The 21545-nt window shown below is 48.0% G+C and overlaps 2 protein-coding genes across 2 annotated transcripts in view; both read left to right on the forward strand.

Annotated features, from left to right (window-relative positions):
• LOC134569286 (zinc finger protein 850-like) overlaps nt 1-21545 on the forward strand; it is a 110722-nt gene that overhangs the window by 67505 nt on the left and 21672 nt on the right. The window lies entirely within an intron of this gene.
• LOC134569287 (gastrula zinc finger protein XlCGF17.1-like) overlaps nt 6781-21545 on the forward strand; it is a 76874-nt gene continuing 62109 nt past the window's right edge. Inside the window, exon 1 of the mRNA XM_063428205.1 lies at nt 6781-6873. The gene's annotated coding sequence lies outside the window, so the exon portion shown is untranslated. The remainder of the gene's footprint in view (nt 6874-21545) is intronic.

The following is a 21545-nucleotide window of genomic DNA, read 5'->3' on the forward strand; positions in this document are numbered from 1 at the left end:
ACACAGTAAAGGAGGAGACTATATTTAAAAGAAGAAAAACTACCACAACAAGAGGACATAGTCTTAAATTAGAGGGACAAATGTTTAAAAATAACATCAGAAAGTATTACTTTACTGAGAGGGTAGTGGATGCATGGAATAGCCTTCCAGCTGAAGTGGTAGAGGTTAACACAGTAAAGGAGTTTAAGCATGCGTGGAATAGGCATAAGGCTATCCTAACTATAAGATAAGGCCAGGGACTAATGAAAGTATTTAGAAAACTGGGCAGACTAGATGGGCCGAATGGTTCTTATCTGCCGTCACATTCTATGTTTCTATGTTTCTATGTTATGTCTTGTGAAAGGAATCTTGAGATAGTGGAATATAACTGTGGGTTGTAAGTTATGTTTTTATTGTTTGCCTTGTCATTTGTTTTATAACTGAGTTAGAATCCTCCAAGGGCAGATCTCCTGATCTGTGTTTAGAATAACAAAGACAAAACTGTGAAAATTCCACTGCATTGGTCATAAGTGTTTTATACACTGTTATTGTACAGTTTGTCTTGTGTAAGGAAGTAATTAACCCTTACAAGTTTTAAGATGGGTAGCTCTGAAAGTACCCAAGGAGGATTTACGGCTTTGACTATTGTCAAGCATCAAAAAGGACAAGTAGCAATAATTAAGAATGTTAAGAGGTTTCTTAAGAAAGCTGGCATGCCCTCAGAGGGCACTCTAGACCCACATATATGGAGTGAATTTATGGCAAATTACAGAGGTTGGTTAGAAGATAATAGCTTAGTAGAAGTTGCACAAAAATGGCATGATACTGCTGTTGAATTAACTAAATGTGGTTGCAGAGAAACCACCAGGAAAGGTGTACCGTATTATCAATGTTTTGGACCTCTAGGGTCCCAGAGTAGGCAAGATCCTGGGAAAAATCTTGTAACCCCACCCCTTTACCAGGATAATGCAGGGACTCTTTTGGTCCCTAATGGCCAGGCGATTTCCCTTTTACGGAGATCAAAACCTCTCTTTCCAGTAATATTACGCAGTGGGACTTCATATGGTTCCCTAGCAGTCCCAGTAAGACCTATGGGTTCATTAGAGCAGGCAGGTAGTCCAGACTTAAGTGAACCCCTAGTTGCCCCCATAGATACCCCAGTGGGGCCATTAGCTCCACAATGTTTTACTCCCATGATACCCAAAGTTGAAAGCGTATACCATGAGAACAGACAGCTGAGCTCAGGTATCCAATACTGGGAAGAATATAAGCCCTGGACACCCAGTGAACAACTGGCAAAAATACAGCAGCTGGCAGATGTTGAAAAGGCCCCCTTAGCTCTAGTTCAGTCTCTATCCACAATTCAAGCTACTTACCAGTGTACTTGGATGGATTTAAAACAGATTGTGGCACTAAAAGATGGCCCCATTTGGGCTAGAATAATTGCTAAATATACTGATGCCCATGAAGATAACCTCAGAAAAAGCAACATGCAAACAGATGAATGGTTTAGAACCAAGTCTGCATTTGGAGCATGCTATGTCACTGCAATGAGAGAATGGGCTAAAGTAAAGACAGAGGAACTAGCCCATAAATTAGGAGATATATTACAAGGAAAAGATGAACCTGTAGAAACATTCTTCACCAGACTACAGATGGCTTGGGAGGCATTGGGTTACACAGATATTGAAACCACTTCAACCAGACTGCTTATTAACTGCTTCATGGATGGTATCCACATACCCATAAGGACTGGTCTCCAAAATGCTAGACCTGAGTGGAGAACTATGGTGATCTGGTTAAGGTGGCTAGGGGAGTGGAAGCTAATCTAAATACTAGAAAGAGGAGCACACCTCTAATGGCTGTAACTGTCCCTAGAGCTGGTGGAGACAGAAGGCAGGTAGACTGCTGGAAATGTGGCAGGAAAGGACACATTAAACGTAACTGCAAGTGTTCTCCTAAAAATAGAAAACCCCAGGATTCTAATGATAACTCCCAAGACAGCCAACTACCTCCACCACCTCCCCCCCCCCCCCCAATAGGAAATTAGCAAACCAGTGTCCCTACATATTATAAATATCCCTGACTCTGCAGGACCCTCACCCTTATCAATGTTACACTACCCGGGGACCGAATAGTCCCTTTCCTGTTGGACACTGGCGCTGCTAAATCAATGTTACAGGAAAAAATATGTGTTCCGGTATGAGAAATCTAATGATGTATTATCATGTGTAGGGGTGGATGGTATTGAAAATGACATTCCCTTTACCCACAAGCTGAAATTGAAGCTACACGACTCTACTGCCCTTGTAACAAGGCTACTTGTCAGCCCTCATGCCCCTGCTAATCTACTAGGCAGTGATATACTGTCTGCTCTTAGTGCAAATATCCAGTATAGCCCTACTGGAAAAGTAACATTGTCTGTGCCTTTGGAGGACAAACAAATGATATCGCTTTCAAATGTTCTGGCAACTCTCACTATGCCCAGCCAAGTGCCAGAACCTACCATTGACTTGTCCTCAGTCCTTGATTCCTTTTGGGCTACAGGGAAGACGGATACAGGCAGACTCTCTGTGCCCCCAGTCAATGTCCTGCCCGGAGCCAAACCTCCCTATCAAAAACAATACCCCCTAAGCCCAGCACAGGAAGATGCTATTTCGCAATCTGTACATGTATGTACGTAGTGGGGAATTACGATGAAGCATAAACATAATTAAACCCATTCAACCTCCCCCCAATAACGACAGACAACGTGGTATGGATGAACAGGCCACAGCATTTATTATAACATAAATAAATTACTGTATAACACACCCATAACTCCATATATTAAACTCTTCTTTCTGTAACGAAATTGTTAGAACAAATAATCATAAATAACATATATATATATATATATATATATATATATATATATATATATATACAACTCAACATACAGTGCTATACAGAGAACCCCCCGTCCTTGCCAATAAAAACCTGCAGTGGCTCCTAAACACCACTGCCTCTCACCTCCCCCCCCGTCATAAAAACATATTCCAATGCCTGCCATCAGCCGGCCTTATCCACGCTCGATGGGCACGAGACCTCAGGCAACCTAAAGTTAAACCTTTTGAAGCAGGGGAGGCTGAGACCTGTAAACATGAGGAACTTATTCCATCCTTAACATAACCAAACTTAATTGGCAAGGACATACCCCCGCCACCAGACCCGCTGTTTTACCCCTAAATCAGCGGGGAACCCCACCAAAACCACCCATGGCCTGTTCCACCGCCTCCTGCAGGGCGAGATTAAAAAGGTCGAGCCCGACCTCCGTGAGATGTACAACGTCCCTACAAAAAAAAATGAGCCGCCTCCCGTTCAAAAACCCTATGGCGGACCGGGAGTCCCTGAGCCCCCAAAACAAACTGGGAAACCCGCCTGTTCAACTTGCGCCGGCAACGCTCCATGGCACTCTGACTCCTGGCGCCACGCCAATAGTTACGGGCGATAACTTCAGACCAGATTAAGCGCACGCCCGGGAACAAAACCAAGATGTGGGCCAAGTCCCGCTTCACTGCCGAGATTAAATCCCAAATGGGCACCGAACCCAGATCATTCCCCCCCAGGTGGATCACTAGGACACTCGGCGCACCCAGGAGCATAGACAGCCGCACCAACTCGGGGAGGAGCCGTGACCACCTCATACCCTGCGCCCCGAGCCATCGAACTTCCGCTTCGGAAGCTGTGAAACCCAACCTCGAACCTCCAGGCCGAACCGCCGCCCGCTGCCCAGCCCAGTAAACATAAGAGTGTCCGACGATCCAGATCCTGGTGGGAACAGAAACTGTGGAAAGAAATCACGTCAATAAACCGGCCGGACGAACATAGGAAATATAGCGCCCTGAGTCCCACCTACCAATCCTCTGAACCACCTGCGCTGGCATGCCTAGCCGAGAGGCCTTGGTCGCCGCCCCAATACGGAAGGAATGGCCCCCGAACTCCCTGCAATCCAACCCCTTTGCTTCCAGCCCCAAACGAAACACTCTAACAAACTGGAAATGGGAAAGGAAACTCCCATCCCCATGCACCAGGAGAGGCAGCGCAGGAGAAGAGCGCACAGCACAATATTCCCCAAAGGACCACACAGGACAAATGCCGGAACCCGGCACAGCCCCCAAACGGACCCACTTACCCTTCCCCAAGACATCCGTCTTAGAGCGGCGAATCCGGAACGAGATCTGATCAGTGACGCACGAAACGTCACCAAATAGCACCCCCCCTACCTGCTGTCGGCTGGGGCATACTAGCTCCCCAATCCGCATGGCGCCGAAGAATGCCAGGGAAAAGGCAAGGCGAAACAGCCGAACCTCGAAATCCGAATGGCAAACCCCGTGCAACGCCGCACACAAAGCAGTTAGGAGCGTGCCGGAAACAGGACGCCTTGAGTCCGGCACAGACACCCTCCCCCGTCTCAAGCCTTTTAGTGCCTGCCGCACAATGAACGCCTTAGTGGCGTCCTCCCAACCCCGTAACTTAAACAGGAAGCTGAGTCCTGACAAGCGTGCCGAAATGGCCGAGGGAGACAATCCCGCGGTCTCCCAGTCCCCCAAGAGCCGAACCAAACCCTGCAGACGAGAGGATGAGTCCTGGAAGCCCCCGTAGGCCCCCTCCCACCCTTCCCATTCCCTCCAAACCTTATTATAGCGGTCCCAGGTGGCCGCAGTGACCGACCCACGGACCAACTCCATCAGTCTGCCAGACCCAAGGACCACATCTCTGTCGGACACGGGACACCCTCCAGTTCGGCCTGTGGAGCCACGGCCCGAAACACGTCCCACTGTGAACGAGAGAGAGCATCGGCCATCACATTACGCACACCCGGGATGTGCACAGCCCTAAAATACACATTCAGCTCCAGACAGCACAGCACTAGGCGCCGGAGCAAGCGAACCACGGGGGGGAAGATGCAGACAGCTGGTTAATAGCCTGGACTACACCCAAGTTGTCACAATGGAAGACCACCCGCCTATCCACCAGCAGGGAACCCCATACCTCTAATGCAACCAAAATTGGGAAGAGCTCCAGAAACGCCAGCGTGTGTGTATGAGTGCAGCGTGTGTGTATGAGTGCAGCGTGTGTGTATGAGTGCAGCGTGTGTGTATGAGTGCAGCGTGTGTGTATGAGTGCAGCGTGTGTGTATGAGTGCAGCGTGTGTGTATGAGTGCAGCAAGTGTATGAGTGCAGCGAGTGTATGAGTGCAGCGTATGAGTGCAGTGTGTGTGTGTATGAGTGGTGTGTGTGTGTGTGTGTGTGTTGCAGAGCCTTGGTGGGTGTTTTTTTTATTATTTTAATTTTTATTAATTTAATTTTTTTATTATTATTCATTATTATTTTTATTTATTTAATTTAATTATTATTATTGTATTATTTAATTTTTTTTTGTATTATTACTAATTATTTTTTTTTCGTCCCCCCTCCCTGCTTGATACATGGCAGGGAGGGGGGCTCTCCTTCCCTGGTGGTCCAGTGGCATTGGCATTGGCAGTTCAGACTTACACTTTCAGCTCCCAGTGTAAGTTTCGCGAGAGCCGTGGCTCTCGCGAGACTTACAGTGGGAGCTGACCGAGGTGCTGAACGGACGGCGCGGAGGAGGAGAGAGCTGGCAGGAGCTGCAGGACAGGTAAGTTACAGCTCTGCCAGCCCCCCTCTCCCCCTGTCTGTATTATGGCAATGCAAATTGCCATAATACAGACTATTGACTCGAGTATAAGCCGAGTTGGGGTTTTTTAGCACAAAAAATGTGCTAAAAAACTCGGCTTATACTCGAGTATATACGGTATTATACAGAGCCACATGTTTATTATCAGCGTATAAATACTCAGTATTATTATACAGAGCGACATGTTTATTATCAGCGTATAGATACTCAGTATTATCATACAGAGCGACATGCTTATTATCAGCGTATAGATACTCAGTATTATTATACAGAGCGACATGCTTATTATCAGCGTATAGATACTCCGTATCATTATACAGAGCGACATGTTTATTATCAGCGTATAGATACTCAGTATTATACAGAGCGACATGTTTATTATCAGCGTATAGATACTCGGTATTATTATACAGAGCGACATGTTTATTATCAGTGTATAGATACTCAGCATTATTATACAGAGCGACATGTTTATTATCAGCGTATAGATACTCAGTATTATCATACAGAGCGACATGCTTATTATCAGCGTATAGATACTCAGTATTATTATACAGAGCGACATGCTTATTATCAGCGTATAGATACTCCGTATAATTATACAGAGCGACATGTTTATTATCAGCGTATAGATACTCAGTATTATACAGAGCGACATGTTTATTATCAGCGTATAGATACTCGGTATTATTTTATAGAGCGACATGTTTATAATCACCGTACAGATACTCGGTATTATTATACAAAGCAACATGTTTATTATCAGCGTATAGATACTCAGTATTATTATACGGAGCGACATGTTTATTATCAGCGTATAGATACTCAGTATTATTATACAGAGCGACATGTTTATTATCAGCGTATAGATACTTAGCATTATTATACAGAGCGACATGTTTATTATCAGCGTATAGATACTCAGTATTATTATGTGGATACTGTGGTGTATACCAGCAGTCCCCTCTAGGGAAGCTTTGCACAATGCACAGTTTTTTCCCTAACCAGCTCCTGTAGTAAGTGTGCAAGGCATGCTGGGATGGATACACCCCCTAGATTTGCTCTCTCTTCCCAGTGTGTGAATGGAGTTCGGCCATTTTGGGTGTATGTTACAGCAGGAATGTGTATATCAACAAAGGGATCGAACATAATATGTGACTTGTGATCAATAAATCCTGGCTGATTAATAGACGGTATGTTATAGTAAGTCAGCTATCATCAAACATAACAGGTACTCGGTATCATTATACAGAGCGACATGTTTATTATCACTGTATAGATACTCAGGTTTATTATACAGAGCCACATGTTTATTATCAGCATATAGATACTCCGTATTATTATATAGAGCGACATGTTTATTATCAGTGTATAGATACTCAGGTTTATTATACAGAGCCACATGTTTATTATCAGCATATAGATACTCCGTATTATTATATAGAGCGACATGTTTATTATCAGTGTATAGATACTCGGTATTATTATACAGAGCGACATGTTTATTATCAGCGTATAGATACTCAGTATTATTATACAGAGCGACATGTTTATTATAGGTGTATAGATACTCAGGTTTATTATACAGAGCCACATGTTTATTATCAGCATATAGATACTCCGTATTATTATACAGAGCGACATGTTTATTATCAGTGTATAGATACTCGGTATTATTATACAGAGCGACATGTTTATTATCAGCGTATAGATACTCGGTATTATTATACAGAGCGACATGTTTATTATCAGCATATAGATACTCGGTATTATTATACAGAGCGACATGTTTATTATCAGCGTATAGATACTCAGTATTATTATACAGAGCGACATGTTTATTATAGGTGTATAGATACTCAGGTTTATTATACAGAGCCACATGTTTATTATCAGCATATAGATACTCCGTATTATTATACAGAGCGACATGTTTATTATCAGTGTATAGATACTCGGTATTATTATACAGAGCGACATGTTTATTATCAGCGTATAGATACTCCGCATTATTATACAGAGCGACATGTTTATTATCAGCATATAGATACTCGGTATTATTATACAGAGCGACATGTTTATTATCAGCGTATAGATACTCAGTATTATTATACAGAGCGACATGCTTATTATCAGCATATAGATACTCCGTATTATTCTAAAGAGCGACATGTTTATTATCAGTGTATAGATACTCCGTATTATTATACAAAGCGACATGTTTATTATCAGCATATAGATACTCAGTATTATTATACAGCGCGACATGTTTATTATCAGCGTATAGATACTCAGTATTATTATACAGAGCGATGTGTTTATTATCAGCGTATAGATACTCAGTATTATTATACAAAGCGACATGTTTATTATCAGCATATAGATACTCAGTATTATTATACAGCGCGACATGTTTATTATCAGCGTATAGATACTCAGTATTATTATACAGAGCGATGTGTTTATTATCAGCGTATAGATACTCAGTATTATTATACAGAGTGATGTGTTTATTATCAGCGTATAGATACTCAGTATTATTATACAGCGCGACATGTTTATTATCAGCGTATAGATAATCAGTATCATTATACAGAGCGATGTGTTTATTATCAGTGTATAGATACTCAGGAATATTATACAGAGCGACATGTTTATTATCAGTGTATAGATACTCAGTATTAGTATACAGAGCGACATGTATATTATCAGTGTGGCAAACCTAGCCACTTACAGAATGTCCTTGTATAAACCTTGCTATTACTGCATTGCTATTCCTATCTGTGGCCAAACCAGCCACTTAAAGTGTAATCCCCCTGAATGTAATATGATGTAAAGTGTATTCCTGTGTACTGCTTGGTATCTCCTAAGGTGGGAGATGGCTATCTGTAACCCAACACCCTGCTGCCCAGAGACTAAGGGAAGTGTATTGTGTGGAATGCAGGCCCCCCTGCGGAGGTCTGTGCTTAAAGGAAGCTGTAATAATAAAGAGTGTGAGTTAGCCTGGTGAGATGCCAAGGTTTAAACCTCTAAGCTATGTGTCGTCTAGTTCTTTGGAGAAAAGGATTGTAACTACGCTACTACTCCGCTACAGTTGGTGGCAGCGGTGGGATTTAAACTACCCAGCAAAGCAACGTTCAGCAGAAATTCAAACGAACAGAGGAAAAGAAGCAGCAATTTGTGAGTTAGCTCATTCGGATAAAACCGGAACACGTGGAAACCCACGAACGGCCGGTGAATGGGAACGGATTATGCACTTTTAAACCGAAGCACATTGAAAGAACTACTGGAGGCAAGAGGAGCAATAACCAGCAACAAGGCAAAGGCTATATTAATCGCAGAACTGATGGAAGGAGACAGAGCAGCAGCTGCTGCAGCACCTCCAAGGGAGGAGGAGCCAAACAAATTTGAGAAGGAATACCGGAGCAGGGTGGCTCTACTTCCAACCCCACCATTTGAAGAGATGGTCAGCATGATTTTCGCAGATGTGCAGCAATACATCATGCTCCGAAGGGCGCAGATGAACCAGCAAGCAGGAGAAAGAGCCACGACGCCTGTTAACAATTCCAGGGAGAGTTAAAATCCCATATCAAGCTTTTAAGAGCTATTCCGAAGCTGATGGTGGTCTAGATGACTACTTACAGGACTTCGAAAGGTTGTGCCAACTACACAAAATCAGTGAGGCTGATCGGGTACCGCTACTAGCAGGGAGATTATCCGGTCGTGCAGTAGAGGCGTACTGAGCAGTGGCAGATGAGGACAGCACAGACTATGGCAAGGTGAAACAAGCCATTTTAGCTCGGTGTGCGATCACCTCAGAGGCATACCAGCTAACGTTTCGGGACATTAAAAAGCCCACAAAAGACACGCACGTAAAATGGGCCCACCGTCTGCAACGAGCTGCAAAGGGGTGGTTAGCAGCCACCCAAGTTAACACCATGGAGGACCTGTTCCAGTTAATGGTTATGGAACAGTTCTTCGAGGGGATACCTGCCCACCTATAGAATTGGGTCAGAGACCGCAAGCCCCAAACCCTGCAAGGGGAAGCCAAGCTGGCGGACGAGTTCATAGACACCCAGAGAGACCAGCGCACTCAAAATCAAACCGGATATCACCCTAGACCAACAATACCAGCTATGACCTCCACGATCCAGCCACGACCCGGGGTAAGCCAAAACACTTACAACCCCAGATACCTGGCACGTCCCCCAATTCGTTGCCACACCTGCAACCAACAAGGGCATATCCAGCGGGACTGTCCACGCAACCGACCCAGGCCCAGCTGGAATAATGCAGCACCAAGCCACAGAGCAGCCGTACACTGCATACAAGCAGAGCCGTATAAAGCACCCAAAACCGTCCCTCCCAGAGAAGAACCGCTGGGAACACTGCATGAGGTGAACCCCATTGAGGCCGCCTCAGATAACCGGCAAGGTCATCATCAGGAGGTACATATGGAAGGGAAAAGGGTGCAAGGACTTCGTGACTCTGGGGCCGAGTTGCACCCAGCTACATACTACTTAAAGGCACAGAGTGCAGTTCCACACCCTACCATAACTACTTCTGTAGTGTGTGTATGTCAGTGTGTGTGTGTGTGTATGTCTGTCAGTGAGTGTGTCTGTGTGTGTGTAGGTCAGTGTTTTGATGGCCGCGGCTGGACAGTGGAGCACCTGGAGGTGCACGGAGGCACGCCACGTTACATTCTGAGGCCGGACTCCGGAGTTGCATACTGGCAGCGGCAATGTAAGTTGAGTCCGCTTGTTGGCTAGAGGGGGGTGCTGGGATTTAGTAGAGGGGGGGGGGGGGGGGGGGAAGGACTGGATGTTAGTATATGGGGAGGACAGGGATTTAGTATATGGGGGGCTTGGATTTATTAAAGGGGGTGCTGTATAAAAATAAAACTGTTTCTCTGAAAATTTAAGTAGGTTTTTTTTGCGGCCCACATAAACTTAAACTTTGTTTATGTGGCCCATGCTAGACTTTGAGTTTGACATGCTTGGTGTAGATAATCAGTATTATTATACAGAGCGACATGTTTATTATCAGCGTATAGATACTCTGTATTATTATACAGAGAAACAAGTTAATTCTCAGTGTATAGGTACTCAGTATTATTAAACATGTTGCTCTGTATAATAATGCTGAGTATGTATACGCTGATAATAAACACGTCGCTGTATATTATCAGTGTTTAGATACTCAGTATTATTATACAGAGTGACATGTTTATTATCAGTGTATAGATACTCAGCATTATTATACAGAGCGACATGTTTATTATCAGCGTATAGATACTCAGTATTATTATTAAGAGAGCGACATGTTTATTATCAGCGTATAGATACTCCGTATTATTATATAGAGCGACATTTTCATTATCAGCGTGTAAATACTCAGTATTATTATCAGCGTATAGATACTCAGTATTATACAGAGCGACATGTTTATAATTGGTGTATAGATACTCAGTATTATTAAGCATGTCAATCTGTGTAATAATCGTAAGTATCTATACGCTGATAATAAACACGTCGCTGTATAATATCAGTGTATAGATACTCAGTATTATTATACAGAGCAACATGTTTATTATCAGTGCATAGATAATCAGTATTATTAAGCATGTCAATCTGTGTAATAATCGTGAGTATCTATACGCTGATAATAAACACGTCGCTGTATAATATCAGTGTATAGATACTCAGTATTATTATACAGAGCAACATATTTATTATTAGTGTATAGATACTCAGTATTATTATACAGAGCAACATTTTTATTATCAGCTGTAACGGCACACCCAAGCATAAAAGGGTTAAACCGCCGTTTAGTAGATCTTCCCCTTCCAGAGATACAGGCACAGCTATTGCAGAACACCAAACTCCCAAACTGAATACCAAGTGAAGGCTCCAAACTCCCGAACTGCATACAAAATAGCAATCCAAACTCCCGAACCGGAACCTAACGAATAGCTGCAGGCAGACGAACAGGAAAAGCACCCAAGCGGCTTACACTCCTGGCAATCAGTCTCTAGCAGCATACAGTAAATCCCCCCCAAGAATGAGACAAGGCTCTGTGTTGAGGGTCAAGCAGTGGTCTGGTTTATTCAGGGCTACCCACCCAGTATTTATGCAGATCATCCACCTGGTGGACACTCCCCTAGGGGACCAGATGGGTGACTGTGACAAGAGACAGACATGTATCACATTCAGACACACAGAAGCAAAACATCCCCACAATGCATCCTGATCTCCTCCCTCTATCCGGGAGATAATTGAGAAGTAATCCAATTATGTCCCAGGACAGAGGCAAGACTCCATTATACACGTGGGGACACAAAGACAGCAAAATACTTTAAAATACACAAAGTCACATTTTATACATGAAACAGACATTTCACATATCTCCATATAGCTGGGATCTGAGCGCACAAAACTACCGAATAGCGCTCAGATCCTATACACACAGTTCAATTGCCATGGAGCCAAAGTCTTTAATTACACGAATAGGCATAGCTATCTGGGTTAATACATTCACATAAATAAAATACCGAATGGACATGTATTCGTTAAATCTGTACGAATTAGAACTAGGCGGCGGGCGGCTCAGCGGTGTTCTTGCAAATAAGTGTCCGTTTTTAGTTATAGTTTAAGCACTGAACACCGCTGGACGTATGGGACTTTTAGAATGGCCGCCGCCGCCACGTGTTTGGCAAACGAACAAAGACCACCCTGCAGTAGTCATTTAAGCTGCTGTTAACCGCAGCTTCAGGGAGGTAAATTGGCGGCACACTCCAGCTCCCAGGTGGTCGCGCCTTCGGTAGTTTGTTCGGTAGATAAAATCTACCAAATGCCCTGGCAGAAAGGCACGAATAAGCCATTCTGCAGGGAAAAATAAAGTCTTTTACAGTCTGGTCCATAGTCCAAAGGCAGCAGGCGGGCATCCAGGCTTCTCCAATGCAATGTGACGAGATTGCTCTCGTCACATCAGCATATAGATAATCAGTATTATACAGAGCAACATGTTTATTATCAGTGTATAGATACTCCGTATTATTATACAGAACAACATGTTTATTATCAGTGTATAGATACTCAGTGTTATTATACAGAGCGACATGTTTATTATCAATATATAGATACTGAGTATTATTATACAGAACGATATGTTTATTTTCAGCGTGTAGATTCTCAGTGTTATTATAGAGAGTGACATGTTTATTATCAGCGTATAGATACTCAGTATTATTATACAGCAACATGTTTATTATCAGTTTATAGATACTCAGTATTATGAATACCAGCAGTCCCCTCTAGGGAGCTTTGCATAATGCATAGTTTGTCCCTAACCAGCTCCTGTAGTAAGTGTGCAAGGCATGCTGGGATTGGCACACCCCCTAGATTTGCTCTCTCTTCCCAGTGTGTGTATGGATTTCGGCCATGTTGGGTGTATGTTACAGCAGGAATGTGTATATCAACAAAGGGATCGAACATAATATGTGACTTGTGATCAATAATGTAACGGATCAACTGGCACCCCGACTGGGTACCTCCGTTGAAAGATGCTCCTAGCGCTTCCAGAGGACTCCAAGCACTCCACCAGACACCATAAGCACCGCAGGCTGCAGCTATCTCCCTTCAGAACAAAGCAGGAACAAGCCCTTACAAGAGCTCAGTGATTATAGCAAGGGAATATGCCTAGCATAGCAATCCCTTGTAGCAGATTCCTCAATAAGAGACAGGACTCAAGTTGAGGGTAAAAATAGAACTCTCTGGCTGCTAGCTTGCAGCCCTTTATATTAGGTGCTCCCATGAAGGGGAGGGACACACACAGTAACGTACATTAACCAATCACACAATAGTTACATCCCACACATAGCCCTCCCCTCTACCTGTAAACTAATTATCTGTACACACAGGAAAATACAATTATCATAGGTAGGGAAAATACAGTTTTTACACAACATTCATAACTCCCAAAATATACATCACATTCGCATAAAAATACATATACATATACACAATCAATCCATTCGGGGGAACAACATACTCAAAAATCATACGAATTGGACCAGGGGTTCAAAAGTTAGTACAAATGTGCATTTGCCCTTCTGGAAGCATGGCTTTTCCAGCTCAAACTAGTTCCACAGAATCCTCTATCCTGGAGACAATGGAGAAGCTGATTTAATTTTATCCAGGGACAAACACAGCCTCCATTAAGCACATGTTACCAGAACCACCAAAAGACATAAAAATACATAACTCCTGTTATACTAAACAGAACCCCCACATTCAACCCATCCCCAGATGGCTTGGATCTGAGCGCTCAACATATCCAAACAGCGCTCAGATGCCACAAACACAGTTCAAACGCCATGGGGTTTAAGTTTCGTATGGGCTGATGAGAGGGCCCATAATCCTGGGGCAGCCCAATAACACACAGTATGCCCAAATACCGTGCATAAAGGGCCAAATCGCTGTGCAGGCCGCTGTGCAGGCTTGGGTGCAGGCTTGGGTGCAGGCCGCTGTGCAGGCTTGGGTGCAGGCCGCTGTGCAGGCTTGGGTGCAGGCTTGGGTGCAGGCCGCTGTGCAGGCCGCTTTGCAGGCTGCTGTCCAGGTTTGGGTGCAGGCTCCTGTCCAGGTTTGGGTGCAGGTTTGGGTGCAGGCTGCTGTGCAGGTTTGGGTGCAGGTTTGGGTGCAGGCTGCTGTGCAGGTTTGGGTGCAGGCTGCTGTGCAGGTTTGGGTGCAGGCTGCTGGGCAGGTTTGGGTGCAAGCTGCTGGGCAGGTTTGGGTGCAAGCTGCTGGGCAGGTTTGGGTGCAAGCTGCTGGGCAGGTTTGGGTGCAAGCTGCTGGGCAGGTTTGGGTGCAAGCTGCTGGGCAGGTTTGGGTGCAAGCTGCTGCGCAGGTTTGGGTGCAAGCTGCTGCGCAGGTTTGGGTGAAAGCTGCTGCGCAGGTTTGGGTGCAAGCTGCTGCGCAGGTTTGGGTGCAAGCTGCTGCGCAGGTTTGGGTGCAAGCTGCTGTGTAGGTTTGGGTGCCGGCTGCTGCACAGGCCTCTGTGTGTATCGTCTTGCAGGCTCTGGAGTAGATCTCTGTGTGGGTTGTAGAGCCGGCCTGTGGCTCTGTGCAGGTGTTGCTGTGGTCTGCCGTGATGCCTCTTTCCCTGTACGTTTCTGCGTCCGTGCTGCAAGCTTGGCCCAGAACTGTGCCCAGAAGCGCTCAAAGGCTCTTGCAGTTTGGTCCTCGTGGGGGGCCATTACCGCGTGTGTTATCGTGGCCGCCATCTTAGCCGTTGAGATTGTCAGCTCGGTGCCGCCTATCTCCTTGCCCCAGTCTGACTGGGGGCTGATAGCAGGAGGGGACCGGGATAACCCCCTCCGGTCCCACGGGGGGGGGAACGGGGGTTCGGTGGCAGATTTCCCGCCGCTTTCGGCGGCAGGAGAGTGTCACTCTCTCCTGCGCCCGCCATGCTGGGAGGCCGCGCCAGGGTGTCGGTCGTACACCTGGGCGGTAGTCGCTTGGAGGGTATCGTGGAGATAGTCCCGGTGTCCTCCTTCGCCTGGTGGCCTTTATCTGCCATTCGATTGCCGTTTTTGTCGCTTTTCATCGTTTTTTCTGTGGGTCCTGACCGGAGCTGTTGAGAGTTGCGTCCTCTCGGCTCCACGGTCAGGCCCCGCCCCCCACATACACCATCTTATATACCAGCATATTATTATTATTGCCCTTTATATAGCGCCAACAGATTCCGTAGCGCATATATATTGGTCTGCCGGGGGCCCAGGTCCTAATTTTGCCCGGGGGCCCAGGCCACTGTCAGTCCGTCCCTGGACATGTAAACATTCCAAGGAATTGAGAACTCGTTGTTTTATATTCCAAATTATGAACAACATTATTACATACAGCCATAAAGAGAAAGACATGGCTTTTAAATACATTCAGTGCAGTACAAAACAGCATATATTTTATATAACATATGCTAACTAGCTCATATTTTTTCCTAAACAGAGTTGAAATTATACTACCCTCCTAGAAAAAAGGGCAACAGGTGGTTATACACCCTTTGCTTCTCTAAATGCTCTGCAAAAATAAATATTTATAAAATAATTAAAAATAATATATATGTAAGATAAATCAGGGCTAAATAAAATTGTAACTATACAGGATCTCTGATAACTTTTAAACTGAAATTATTAAAGGCTTATTTAAATAAAATGTTAAATACATTTACAGCTTTAAATGTGACCAAACGATACTAAATGATGTGTTAAGCAGCCAGTCCAATTCACTAGAATAGCATAAGTATTCTACTATTTAAAGTGCACAATTCCTGCACATGACAGGTGTATAGTCGCCATTTGGGCAGTCGGAATCCAGGACAAACCACCCCCATAACCTAACCCAATAACACACGGACACTAAGTATTATGGGGAAATTTGTCCACAGCTTTATTAACCAATAATTATAATAATAATGATAATAATAATAATAATAATAATAATAATAACAATAATAATAAATTAACATATTAAACATGGGTCATTGCCCCCCATACTCCGCCCCCTCGCATCCTGTTCCTTCGGCTACCATACAAAAGGCAATGACCCCCATATAATAACACCTATACATATTTATAACATATTTATAACATACACCAACATTCCAAAGTGCCAACCAACCATTAACCACGGCAGGGGTATACCCGGATACCCCTGCCCCACCAGGTTCTGAGTCACCTCCAGGACTCGAAACCTCTCAACCACCGATGACCACAATCTGTTATTCCACCTCACATTCATCCAGGGGAGCCTATTTCCTCTCCTTCGGCTCCCCGTCCCGCCACAAGCTCAGACCTTGACCCCTTAAGCTGTCTGAACTCCGCCACCCCGAAGAAACAGAGCCATCTGGATACCATCCTGCCAACCCAAGTTGAGCAGGTCCAAACCCACCTCCGAGAGGTGAACACCATCCGAGCGGTAGTATCCTGGCAACCCTTCCTCCAGCTCAAGGTGCCGTACTACCACACCCCCAACCTTCCGCACAAAGCTTGCCATCAAGCTATTTACCTTCTTCCTGCACCTATCCATAGCTACCGGATCCCGAGCGTGCCGCCACCGGCGCCTCGGGACAATCTCCGACCACACCAACATGACCCCCGGAAGCAGGCCCCTCAACTTATTGATGTCCTGCTTCATCCACTTCACCAGCCGTCGTTGCGGCGTAAGGCCCAGGTCATTACCCCCAATATGCAGGACCAGTAAGTCCGGCGTGTATCCCGCCGCCAGCATCCCAAACAGTTTACCACAAACATCCCCCCAGCAGAAACCCCGATACCCAAACCAGCGAACTGCCAACTGGCCCCTCGGAAAACCCAGCTGCTGGCCTTGCGCTCGAGCTGCGGCCCTCCTCTCGGCCCAGAAGACAAACGAATGGCCCACGATCCATGCCTCACACCCTGGGGGAAAAAAACAAATGATGAGGGAAGTCCGACAGAGACCCCCACCCCAGCCCAAATAACACAGAGAACCGTTACAGTACAGCCAGTTACAAGTCGCTCATCCCCAGCATATATCCAGTTTTTTTTTTTTTGCATAAAACGGTCCCCAAACTCATTATTCCAACAGACCCAATCGGACATAGGAACGGAATCTTACTGATTCCCACCTCCCGATCCGTTTCACCACCTCGTCCCCCAATCCCAACCGAGCCGCCTCCGTGGCAGCCCCAATACGGAACGAGTGTGTTCCAAATCGTTCAGCATGAAGCCCTAACTTGCCCAAGCCCAACCGAAAAACTTTCGTGAACTGAAACCGAGAGAGGGAGGATCCGTCGGCATGCACCAACAAGGAACCCCCCATCACTGGCCTCCGTGCCAGGTACTCTGCCGTAGCAGCCAACGGGCACAAAGCCGAGCCCGGCAAGGCCCCCAGTGCCACGTCCCGACCCACGCCGCGGACATCCGTTTTGGAGCTGCCAAGGTGCACCACCACCTTCCCATCCAAGACACGAACCCCCGAAAATTGCAAGCCCCCTTGCACCATCTTATTAGCGCTCACCAATTCCCCAATTCGGAATGCCCCAAAAAACGCCAAAATAAACGCCACCTTGAACAGAGAAGCCTCGAACCCATCGAAACAGATTTCAGGCAACAAACCCACCAAATCCCCCAGTAGTTGAACCGACACCGGGCGCCTGGTATCCGGCGACCTGCGTCCCTTGCGATAGCCCTTCAGGGCCTGCCTGATAATGAAGGTCTTAGTAAAGTCCTCCTTCCCATGCCATCTGAACCAAAACGCCATCGCCGCCATGGACCTGTCCACCATGGCAGGCGACGCCCTTTTTGCCAGCAACTGACAAGTGTACCACAGGAAAGCATCCCGCAGGGCCTCCCCGCTGTCCATGGCCAGCCCGTCCAGCGACCGCTCCCACAGGCCCCAAACCTTACTGTACGAGGCCCAAGTGGCCGGTGCCAGAGAAGCCTTCACAAGTCCTCCAAGCAGGATGTTCCCAGCTGCCAAATCTCGTCCGGGCAAGCCTGCCCGTCCTTCGAAGCCCCCGGCGCCACCAGCCAGAATCGGGACCACTGAAAACGAGACAGAGCATCAGCCACCTCATTCAAATAACCGGGAACATGCCGCGCGCGAAAAACAACGTTCCGAGACATACACAGCAATACCAATCGTCTAAGCAGCCTAACCACCGGCCTTGAGGCCGCAGACTGACGATTCACCGCGTGAACCACCGCCATGTTATCCGAGAAAAAGACCACTTTCCGATTACGCAGCCTGTCGCCCCATAGTGCCATCGCAACCACTAACGGGAATAACTCAAGGAAAGCCAAGTTGCGCATAAGAGGGCTCGAACCCCAAGAGTCCGGCCACCTCTCCGCACACCAACAGCCACCAAAGTAGGCCCCAAAACCCACACTGCCCGAAGCATCCGTGAAAAGCTCAAGCTCGGCCGATGACTGGCCCTCCTGCCTGAACAACACTGTCCCATTAAAATCCCGCAAGAAGGCATCCCAAATGCCCAAGTCCTCCTTCATGGCCGCCGACACCCGGATGAAATGGTGCGGAGACCGAACCCCCGCAGTAGCAGCCGACAGGCTGCGACTGAAAACCCTTCCCATCGGGATTACCCGACACGCAAAATTGAGCAACCCAATCAAAGACTGGAGCTGCCGCAGAGTAACCTTGCGCGCCCCCGGCACAGCGGCCACCGCCCCTCGAAGCCTGTCCAGCTTATCCCGAGGCAGCCTGCATTCACCCAACCCAGAGTCAATCTCCAGACCCAGGAAACTCAGACACGTGGTCGGGCCTTCAGTTTTGTCCGCCGCCAGCGGAACCCCGAAGTGGCCCGCCACCCACTCAACCGTCCGCAGCAGGCGCAGGCATTCCAAGGAATCAGCCGGCCCCACGCACAGAAAATCATCTAAATAATGTACAATAAAACGATTCCCTGCTTCCACCCGTACCACCCATTCGAGAAAAGTGCTAAATTTCTCAAAATAGGAGCACGAGATGGAACAACCCATGGGCAGGCACAAGTCCACGAAGTAGTCCCCTTCGAAGAAACACCCCAGCAGGTGATGACAGTCCCGGTGGACCGGCAGCAGCCGAAACGCGGCCTCAATATCCACCTTCGCCATCAGAGCCCCACGCCCGGCCCGCCGGACCAAATCGACCGCCCGGTCGAAAGACGCATAAGACACCGAGCACAAGTCCTTATGAATACCGTCATTCACCGACTCTCCCTTATGGTACGAGAGATGATGAATGAGCCTAAATTTACCCGGCTCCTTTTTGGGAACCACCCCGAGTGGGGAAATCCGCAGGCCGTCCAGCGGAGGCACTGTGAATGGGCCCGCCATGCGGCCTAGCCCGACTTCCTTGCCCAGCTTCTCCCTAACCACGTCCGGGAAGTCAGCCACAGACTTCAGGTTGCGCAGCCTTCCCGATCCCCCCTCCCGCTCCTGAAACGGAATGAAAAACCCCTTCTCAAAACCCGCCCGGAGCACAGCGGCATCCGCCCTGTTATCGTAGCGGCTTAGCCATGGCTCCATCGCGCTTAGCCTCACTGGGGTTAAGCCCAGGGGAAGCGGATGCTCCACCGGCCGCGGCCGCAGCACCGGCGCCACCGGACTTCCCTTTCTTGAAGCAGCGGTTGAGCCCATGAGCGCCTCCGCAGCCGGAGCACTCGTGCTTGAAGCGACAGGTGGTCCCCCATTTGCATTGGCCCTCATTATAGAGCCAACATAAGCCCTTTGGTAAGGCGGCCGACGAGGCGGACTGCCCCCTAGCGCCGGCCGAGTTCTGAAAGGGCTGCGCCTTTTGCGCCATCATTAACTTCATCCAGAGCGGCAGGTCCATTTGGTCCCACCGCATACCCGGGTTAGCCGCCAGCCGCTGCCTAAACTGCTCATCGTACCGCCACCACGCCAACCCTCCGTAAGTCCGATACGCTTCCCAAATGCCATCCAAATAACAAAACAGCGAGGAGCATAACCCCGGCGATTTCTCGCCGAGCACGCTAGCCAGCACGCAAAAGGCCCTCAGCCAATTCCCGAAGGATTTCGGAATCTTGCGATACCGCTTCCTCTTCTCCTCCTCCTCCTTCTTCTCGTCCTTCTTATCCTCCTCCTTGAGGTCTATAAAGTCCTCCAAGGGGAGGAGGGAGAAGATCTCACAAAACTCCCCCTTCCATATCTTATCCTTCACTTCCTGCTTCAAATGGACCCCAAACGGGCCCGCAAACGACACATACGCGTGCTGTCTAGCCGCGTCGGGAATGCCCCCTGTCAACTCAGCCCTCTCGCCCCCAATCTCCCCTACGTCCTGCGGCAACACCATATCCCTGCCCGAACTAGGCCCTGTGGAGTTCCCAACCCGAGAGCCCGTAGCCCCAACGCCCGGAGCCCACACCTGACCAATGCCGCTAGTGTCACCCCCCGCCCCCAATGAGTGGAGTAGTGCCTGGAGTGTAGTAATTAATGCGTTAGAGTGTAGTGACCCACTGGACTCACCGGCCAAGCCCCCCGAAACCGGGACGGTGGGGGCTGCAGTGCGGATCGCCCGACATCCAGGAAGAGGAACTTCCGCTGCTGACTCGCCGACCGGGGAGCCCACCCGGTGACCAGCCTGCGAGGAGGCGGAACGGCTCCGAGACCTAGGACAAGGAGAAGAAGTCCTGGGTAGGGTGTAACGGACATCAATACCCCTCCCGTCACGACCCCGGGAGCGCCTGCTCTGTACCGAAGCCTCCCGCTGACCTCTACCACCACGTGGCACCCTGGAACCCCTGGGGCTACGACTCCTCCCGTCTCTACTAGTGGGCCGCCCCTGCCGACCATACCTAGGGGCCGCCGCACATTCCCCTGCCGAGCTGTCCGAGGGGGAGCAGTGCCGACCCGACCTCCCCCGCGCCTCCCGGGACCCCTGCGACCTAACGGGTGATGGACTATCGCTACCACTCTCAGAATCCGGGCCCCCCCGCCGCCCGACCACTACCGAGGATCCCGGTCCCCGACCTCCTGCATTCTTCCGACTGACCGCTTCCGTAACCCCTTTTCCTGCGCCTATCCCCACCGCCCCTTTACCCTTACCCCCCTTCTGACTAGACCCCGACAGCCCGGACCTACCCACCACCCTTACGGGGGACCCGCTTTCCGACCTGGCCACCTCACGAGACCCCCGCCCCTGGAACTCACCCCTTTCGATCTACGTTTACGCTTAGGGGCCCCGGGACCCTCCCCCCTTAGGACTAAGGCCTGGGCACCCCCCACTGGCCTACTCCCGCCTCTCTCCGTGGCAGAGCTCCCCTTAACAACCTTCCCGCCAAGAGGGCCCCGGCCGGAGCCCCCTGCACTTGCCTG

Source organism: Pelobates fuscus, chromosome 7 (assembly GCF_036172605.1).
Source record: "Pelobates fuscus isolate aPelFus1 chromosome 7, aPelFus1.pri, whole genome shotgun sequence".
Lineage (NCBI taxonomy): Eukaryota > Metazoa > Chordata > Amphibia > Anura > Pelobatidae > Pelobates > Pelobates fuscus.